The sequence below is a fragment of the Triturus cristatus genome, chromosome 4_2 (genome assembly GCF_964204655.1).
Source record: "Triturus cristatus chromosome 4_2, aTriCri1.1, whole genome shotgun sequence".
Taxonomy (NCBI): Eukaryota; Metazoa; Chordata; class Amphibia; order Caudata; family Salamandridae; genus Triturus; species Triturus cristatus.
In genome coordinates, this window is record NC_140586.1 from 882,187,140 (window position 1) to 882,196,231 (window position 9,092).

General features: G+C 41.2%; 1 pseudogene; it reads right to left on the reverse strand.

The window, feature by feature from the left end:
• Window positions 1–2,397: 2,397 nt before the first annotated feature.
• LOC146835327 (uncharacterized) lies at window positions 2,398–6,313 on the reverse strand (annotated as a pseudogene).
• Window positions 6,314–9,092: the final 2,779 nt, after the last annotated feature.

The following is a 9,092-nucleotide window of genomic DNA, read 5'->3' on the forward strand; positions in this document are numbered from 1 at the left end:
AAGTACAAAACAAACTAAGGTATAATGATAGACGACAAGCTGAGCTTTAATAAACACATTAGCTCAGTTGTCTCGGCCAGTTTTAACACTCTGAGAATCATTAGAAAGATCCTTCCCTTTTATCCCGTTGACCACCAGAAAAACTGTTGTTTCTTTATTATTAGCAGCAAAACGGGATTACTGTAATAGTCTTTTCACCAAGCTTCAAAAACAACATATGAAGAAACTTCAGAGTGTACAGAATGCGGCAGCCAGGCTCGGCTTCGACCTGCCTAAATTCCATTCAGTTTCATCCTCCATTAAGGAACTGCATTGGCTGACTGTAAATAACTGCATTAAATTCATGGCATTTTGCCTTACCTATAAAGCCTTGCATGATCTAGGTCCCAGCTACCTTAAAAAATTCCTCTTATGGTACGTACCAAAAGTCCCAGGTTTAAGAGACTTAAATGGGGAGGCAGTTGTTTTACCACTGCAGCCCCGGCCCTATGGAATAGTCTACCAATGAGCATTAAAGCAGCTCCCACACTGCTGAGTTTGAGGAAGCTAACAAAAACCTGGCTTTTTAACCTCTAGGTACCTCTAGGTACCCAGTACCCTCACCTTACTGCCAGTCAACCAGTGCCAAGACACCCATGGGTATTCAAGCGCCTTATACCATAACAGAGTCCAGTGTCATGGAGAGAAGTGAAGAGGTGTGTCATGGAGTAGTGTACAGTATTGTGGGTTGAGTAGGGTGTCAGAGTTAAAGGGTGTAGTTGAGTGGCGTAGAGTGAAGCACAGTGTCAGAGTAGAATGGAGTGTCATAGAGTGGAGTGGCATAGAGCATCGTGGAGTGGTGCACAGTGGAGTGACATAGAAGGTGTTGCTTAGAGTGGAGAAGAGTAGAGTGGTGTACCGATAACATGGTTGGCTCAAGGTCTCTTTTGAAGTACAAATGTCCAATTTGCAATTCGGACATTCATTACCGAATCGCAAATTGGGTTTGCAAATCGGTATTAGAAAGGGGCGTGTTTAGGGCATCCCTGCTTAATAGCAACTCGCAGTGGTATGTGTGAATGTTTGCAACCGAAATGCGGTTGCAAAACATTTGCATTTTACTGCCTATCCCTTTAAGGAAAACGGGCTGCATTTAAAAAAAAATACTTTATTGAAAAGCAATCACAGACTTGGTGCTCTGTTGCCCCCAGCAGACCACTCTTCCTGTGATTTTTGCCATTCACAATGGGTCGCAACCCGAAACTTACCTCATTAATATTATTGAGGTTCGTCAATTCGCGACCCACTGGGAATTGCTAAATGTGTTGAACTCACATTTGTACATCGCTGTCTGCAATTACCCAACAGCGAATCACTTGATTTCACTATTAGGTAATTGTAAACCCTAGAATACGTACATATTGCGCTAGATGTTGCAACTCCTGTGTCTCCTAGGATTTGATTGAATGATGATAGCAATGAGCATTATTTCTTCCACATCAAGGCTCCAGAGGTAAATGTCATGCACGCACTGCAAGGATTAACCCAGAGTGCTATAGCCCACTTTCACTTCTCTAGCTTTTCTACATTTACTTCTGGCTGCTGTCACAGAATCATCAAGCTTGCATAAAGTGACCAATCACCACAACTAGCTATTAATATTCACCAGTGAGAGCTTGTTAAATCGGTTTGAATCTGTTGCTTTATCACTAATCTCACAAATTAGCTGAAAATTCCCAAGTTAGTCCAAGCATTGTCAATAGTGTTGCTTTTCCAGGTAGCATGAGCAGGTGTCCTTGTATTTTCTTCATTAGAACTCTCTCTTAGAATAAAAATCATTGTGCTAGTCTCCCACAAGTTTCCTGGTATTTCAAATTTTTTCCTAGATGTAGGGAAACTATCAACAGCAGGGAATAGACACTTTTATAATTCCCTCCTATTAGTGCAGTCTTTTACCATCTGCTTTCTAACAGCTGGTATTTGAATGTCCCACATAATTACAATTTTATCATTTTTTATAACTCCTTCATCCAACAATAACTGCACTTTTCTGCTTGGGTGTATGTCCACGGATGGGTCAGTATTATTGTTGATGTACTTAAATTCTTACCAAATTTACTGCATCTCTATGTGTGTTCAGTGATGGTGTGGGTTTGCTGATGTCTTTGTAGGGGGTAAAAATTGGCAAAAGCTCTTCACACATTCACTGCAATGATATGGCTTTACCCGTGTGTGTTCGTTGATGTGTTTGTAGGTTTGATAATCGACTAAAGCTCTTCACACATTCACTGCAATGATATAAGTTTTCTCCTGTGTGTTTTCTTTTTTAACTTCAAGAAACTTTTATTCAAAAGATAAAGGATGTCTGTATATGATACAAAGTATTAAAACAATGCCAATACACCTCCAATTTAATACAATAAAAAAAAAGTAAAGCGGACTTTCAATAGGAGAAAAAACCAAGCAACCTAAATAAAATATGAATGCTAATGAAATAGATACAATTTAGGAACATATCAGGGAAATCAAGGTGGTTTCAAAACTTCCTGCTGGAATGGCCTAAACGTGGAGGCACTTTTGGCACAAGCATCAATGTACATCGTGACTGGCGACCACAAATCCAAACGTTTCATTGCCATACATGGGGGATAAACAAAAGTGGTATCCAATCTGTGATTGTGGCAGACCGCATACCACCAAGCTTTATAGGAAATTTTTGCAGTGTCTTTCCAATTACTTGTGATTTGCTGGAAAGCAATTGTCAACAGCAAATCAATCACCCTGGGATTGGATGAAGTGTTCTCCCAAATAGAAGAAAGGCTGCCCAAGAAAACTTGAGTAAAAGAAAAAGAGAACTTAGTGTCAAAAATTAAATTAATTTGAGACCATACACGGCGCCAGAAAGTATGGACGTGTGGACAGGAAAACAACATGTAAAAGAGATCAGCTTTGGGCTCCAAACACGTCCAACACGTATCCGGAGTACTGGGAAATCTTTTATTCAAAACAGCCGGTGATAGTAGAGGCCGATTATAAACAAAGAATAGTGTTTGCGTTGTAGAAGATGCTCCTGAGGACTTGCGTATTCTAATCCATATTTTTTTCCACAGGGATAATGGCCATTCAGTCGAAAATTCACGTTCCCAGCTCTCCTCTACATTGGATTTTTGCCTATCTATGACTGAATCTTTTAGATATCTGTATATGATAGAGGCTTTAGGTGATGTCCGTAACAAAATGTGTAAGCGTGAAGGAGGGTTTAGAAGGGCAAGAGAGAGGAGCGGAGAGTGTAGCGAATACATCCATAATCGCTATCTTAAGCAGGTTATATTTGTGAATGTATGAAGAGGGTAAACCAAAGGAACGGCTGAGTGTGCGAAAGGATATGAAAATCGAGTCTGAAAATAGTTGGTGAATCCATATTAATCCTCTTTGTCTCCATGACTTCCAATAGAAAGGCTTACCTCGAATAGTTAAAGGTCTGTTGTTCCAAATTGGGGATGCAAGGAAAGAATCTTTAGTAAGGGCAGTAGAGGAAGTTGTGGAGTCAAGAAGCTTGGAGGTATGTTTTATGATAGGGGTAGATAGAGATTGAGGCTTATGTGAGAAGGAAAGGTACTCATGAAAGGAAAAGGGAGATAAAAAGAGGTGTTCTAGAGAGGTCCATAAAGGACAGTTATCCGTAGAGTCTAGTAACCACATGGAAGCTTGACGTAGAAGAAAAGCCTTCTGGTAAGCTTGAAAATCAGGATAATTGACTCCACCTTCTATCTTGGGACGTTTCCTGATGTGTTTGTAGGTGTAATAATTGACTAAACCTCTTCACACATTCACTGCAATGATATGGCTTTTCCCCTGTGTGTTTGCTGATGTCTTTGTAGGTCTGATGATCGATAAAACCTCTTTACACATTCACTGCAATGATATGGCTTTTCCCCTGTGTGTGTGTTCGCTGATGTTTGTATAGGTTTGATTGACTAAAGCTCTTCACACATTCACTGCAATGATAAGGGTTTTCCCCTGTGTGCGTTCGCTGATGTTTTTCTAGGTCTGATGGTCGACTAAAGCTCTTCACACATTCACTGCAATGATATGATGTTTCCCAGGTGTGCGTTCTCTGATGGTGTTTTAGGCTTGATAAATGTATAAAGATCTTCTCACATTCACTGCACTTGAATGGTTTTTCCCCTCTGCGTATTCTCCTTGATAGTTTTCGGTCTGATAATAGACTAAACCTCGACACATTTACGATAATTATATAGTTTTCCCCTGTGTGTTCGCTGATGTGTTTGTAGGTCTGATGATTCACTAAAGCTCTTCACACATTCACTGCAGTGATATAGGTTTTCTCCTGTGTGTGTTTGCTGATGTGTTCGCAGGTTTGATAATTGACTAAAGCTCTTCACACATTCACTGCAGTGATATGGCTTTTCCCTGTGTGTGTTCTTTGATGGTCTTTTAGGTGTGATAAATGACTAAACCTCTTCACACATTCACTGCAATGATATGGCCTTTCCCCAGTGTGTGTTCGCTGATGTCTTTGTAGGTCTGATGATCGACTAAAGCTCTTCACACATTCACTGCAATGATATAGGTTTTCCCCTGTGTGTGTTCGTTGATGTCTTAGTAGGTCTGATGATCGACTAAAGCTCTTCACACATTCACTGCAATAAAAACGTTTTTTCCCAGTATGTGTTCTCTGATGGTGTTTTATGTCTGATAACTGACTAAAGCCCTTCACAGTTTCACTGCATTTGAATGGCTTTTCCCCTGTGTGTGTTCGCTGATGTTTTTGTAGGTCTGATGATTCACTAAAGCTCTTCACACATTCACTGCAGTGATATAGGTTTTCCCCTGTGTGTGTTCGCTGATGTTTTCGCAGGTTTGATGATTGACTAAACCTCTTCACACATTCACTGCAATGATATGGCCTTTCCCCAGTGTGTGTTCGCTGATGTCTTTGTAGGTCTGATGATTGACGAAAGCTCTTCACACATTCACTGCAATGATATAGCTTTTCCCCTGTGTGTGTTTGCTGATGTTTTCGCAGGTTTGATAATAGACTAAAGCTTTTCACACATTCACTGCAGTGATATAGCTTTTCCCCTGTGTGTGTTCGCTGATGCTGTTTTAGGATGGATAATAGACTAAACCTCTTCACACATTCACTGCAGTGATATGGCTTTTCCCCTGTATGTGTTGTCTGATGTCTTTTTAGATCTGATAATCGACGAAAGCTCTTCACACATTCACTGCAGTGATGTGGCTTTTCCCCTGTGTGTGTTCTTTGATGGTCTTTTAGGTGTGATAAAAGACGAAACCTCTTCACACATTCACTGCAATGATATGGCCTTTCCCCTGTGTGTGTTCGCTCATGTCTTAGTAGGTCGGATGATCGACTAAAGCTCTGCACACATTCACTGCAATAAAAACGTTTTTCCCCAGTATGTGTTCTCTGATGGTGTTTTATGTCTGATAACTGACTAAAGCTCTTTTCACATTCAGTGCATTTGAACAGTTTTTCTCCCCTGTTTATTTGCGGATGGCGTTTTAATATTGATGACAAACCAAAGGTCTCGCTGCATGTGTCTGATACTTCTTTCTTGATTAGTGTTTCTGAGTCGGGTATGTATTTGTCTACATCCCATGACTGTGTTTCTTGATGAGCTAAAATCACCGATGAATCACTTGCATTATTCTCACATTCCCTGTATATGTGTGGCATTTTGGATGTTTGCTTTCCGATTTAACAATAAAGTGAAAAGGTCACTAAATACTTGCCACACTCATAATGTGTGTAAGGTTTCTTTGTGGATGATTAAGTCTTTAGACTGGATAAAGGTACGGCACGCTTGTGGTTAAAGATCCATCCTCCTTCTGGTCGGTGCAAATTGGGACAGTACTCTGTAGTTTAGATAGCAGAATGCCTCTTTCCTTTACCTTTCAGTTGTTTGGCTTCACTCCATTGTGCTTTTCTCCGGTTGCTGTGGAATGGCCCGAAAAATTTTACAATACACATCTGGCACTGAATGGTGGTCTGATATCACTTTTGAAAGGAAAGCAGTGCTGTAATCACATCATACCAATCGCGCGATTAAAGCTGGTATTGGACATGTTTACCCAGGAAGTGGATTATCATTGTTGTTGTAATTTTTTAAAGGTCATTTCTTAGTTGTGGTGTGGAGGTGCAGAGCTCAGCCTCGTAGAATCATTGAATTGCCCTTGATGCTTCTTACAGGATCTGTCAGTTTATGTTCGGGTTTGTCTGTCTCTGACTGCGCTTATGTTTTGCTGAATACTGGAGCTCAATATTTCGGACTGTGTTTTTGCAGAATTACAGGATTCTCTTAGTTATTCTTAAACATTTTGTACATTCAAGGATTGTTTTCTGTTGGATGTAAAGAGATTTAAAATTACTTACATGGAAACATTATGGAATGTGCACACATAATTTTTTTAAAATTAAAAATAATTTATATTTAATTTTAATACACAAGAAAAGCAGAATCAAACTGAGTAGACAGAGGAAATAAATGGGTGGAAAGGAACTAAAAAGGTATAAGGATCATGGCTAATTCACAACGTCACTTAATGTAAACATCACAGCTGTCATTGATAATGTCATAACATTATACACTTACATCTTACATGCTGATAATGTCATAGCCTTAAATGCATACTGTATCACATTTAAGTGTTACAAATAACATATGACAACGGTAATATCATAAGGGCCATTGATACACAACATCAGCCTACATCAGTTGTCTGGATAGATGGGTATAGATTGAAGTAGCAAATGAAAATGTATAGAAATAGGGCCTTCAGTTGTTTGTGGTTAAGTAGTTATCAAAGGATTCCCATATAGCTCTGTGTTATGGTTTCCATAGGGAGTGTCGCAAAGCAATGCCATCAGCTCCCAAGATATAGGATACCCAACTAAGCCTGGCTTGAAAGGAAGCCTTGTGTGTAGTCTTCCAGTTAGAGGTGATCGTCTTAACTGCAAATGTCAGTAGAAGATCAAGTAGAAGGCGGTCGGCAGGGCAATGTGATGTTCGGGTCGAGAAAGCCTTTAATGAGATATGAATTTTCTTTCTTAGCAGCTATATTAAATAGGTTTGAGATAATGGAGAAAACCTTATCCCAAAAGGGGCCTACTGATTTGCAGCTGAAAATGAGGTGAGCAAGATCTGTTTTCTTCATTGTAGTTCCAACTGACAGGGTTCTCTAAAACGTTTAGTGTGTGCAGGGGAGAAGGTGTCCCAAAAACTTTCTGAATAAGCCAGAATTTCATTTGAGATAGTACTAATGAGATCTTTTGTGAGGTGACAGATTTCCATATGTTGTCTAGTTGGTCTCAGATGTGGGTGTAGAAGAAGGAGTATCCCAGAATTCTGTTGCTCTCGTATTCATTCTCAATTCCATGGGTTGGATTAAGTGATATAATTTGGACTCCTGATGGCCTAGTATGCTAAATTTATGAAGGAGTGTTGAGAGGGACAGTTCTCTATAATGATGTTTAGATTTGGTAATAGCCTTAGATTCAGAAAAGTATAGAATTCTTGATCTATCTGGTATTGGGTTTGTTAGTTCGAGAAGATTAGAGAGGAGTTTCTGGATCCTAGTTGTTGAGGAAAGAAGATGCCTCTGGTGATCAAGGATTCCAAGTGTAGAGTTCGGCCATCGTATGTGATGTTCAGGTTGTGCCAGAGAGAGGCTAAAGAGGAGAATTTCATCTGGGAAGGTAGTTTTTTTTATCAATGGTTAATAGGGCATTACTAGTATTTTTTAGAATGTATTTAGAAGTAGTGATATGCTTTCAGTTGGTTGTAAGTAGAGTAACAGGGTCTAGTTTATGCAATAGGTTTCTTTCAACCTCTAGCGACGTGGGGGTGTAGGTATCAGATACTTGGAACGAGGAGGTACCCTTTTTAGCAGCTGTCTGGCAATCTCTAAAATTGGCTAAGTTGACGCCACCTAGAATTTTGGGCAGGCAGCGTTTTTTCAGGGATATTTTAGCTTTTTTTCCTTGCCAAATAAATTGTGTTATTCATTTCTTTAATTTATGATGGTAATCATCTGAGAGTAGTAGAGGGAACGTATTGATTAAATAATTAATTATAGGCGTGATCATCATTTTTATTGTTTCTACCTGGCTCCACCCGGTGATGAATTTAGGTGACCAACTATCAAGTAAGTCTTTTGTTTTCTTTTCTGCAGAGTGCGTTTTTCATTATTGTCGGGATGGGGTAGTGAGGAGCCGGAGACCAGGTCTGCTGATATACGGTTTTATTCCTTTGTATTTCGTTTTTTTTCATACAAGGGTTTACGTTTGTCTGAGTCGGGGAAAAGGGAGTCCGTCTTCTCCCAAGTGGGTGTCAGTTCCGTTCTTTGCGATGAGAGAATCTTCTTTTCCCGGGCTGGGGAGGGAAGTGCTTCCTTCTATCGTCTCGGCCGGTAAGCTTCTCCGGGGTTTCGTCAGATGAAAGAAAAGGAGATATAGGGAGGGGTCAGTTCTCACTATATTTGTAACGAGTGCTTTCCCCAAGGGACCGGGAGTGGAGGGCTCACCAAAACAACATAAACAAGCAAGTGCTTTAAACGTGAGGTATCGGTTGTGACAGTTGAGGGAGGGGGAGAGGGAATGGACAACAAGGTTGTGCAGTTACACGGTTCTCGAGGCAAAAACGCCGTGCCTACACCTGCGCCCGCTCCCGCCTTCCCAAAGCCCTTGACAGCCGCTCCCGTACCTGGAAAAGCCACGCACCCCTTGGTACGTGGCTCGGGGATTCGCCGGGACGTTGGCCTCCTGGCTCGCCTGCCGTGGCTCCGTCTTCCAAATCGACTCCCGTAGTCCTTGTCTCTGCCGCCTCTGCTTTCTCCTCTCCAGCGAACACCGCTTCCTCCTTCGCTCTCCCTCCTGGGTTCCGTGTTCCGGCCATATATCCCGCCTCTTCTCCAAGTTCCGGGCGAGTGACCAATGAAAGGGCCATGACGTCGTGGGAGGGTTGGGTTTCCGATAGACTCGCACTCCGGTTAAAGGGACCTTGACGTTCCTCGGGCTGAGTCCCCGGCCCCCAGTCATCCAGGTCTTCACGCCAATCTTCCTGACG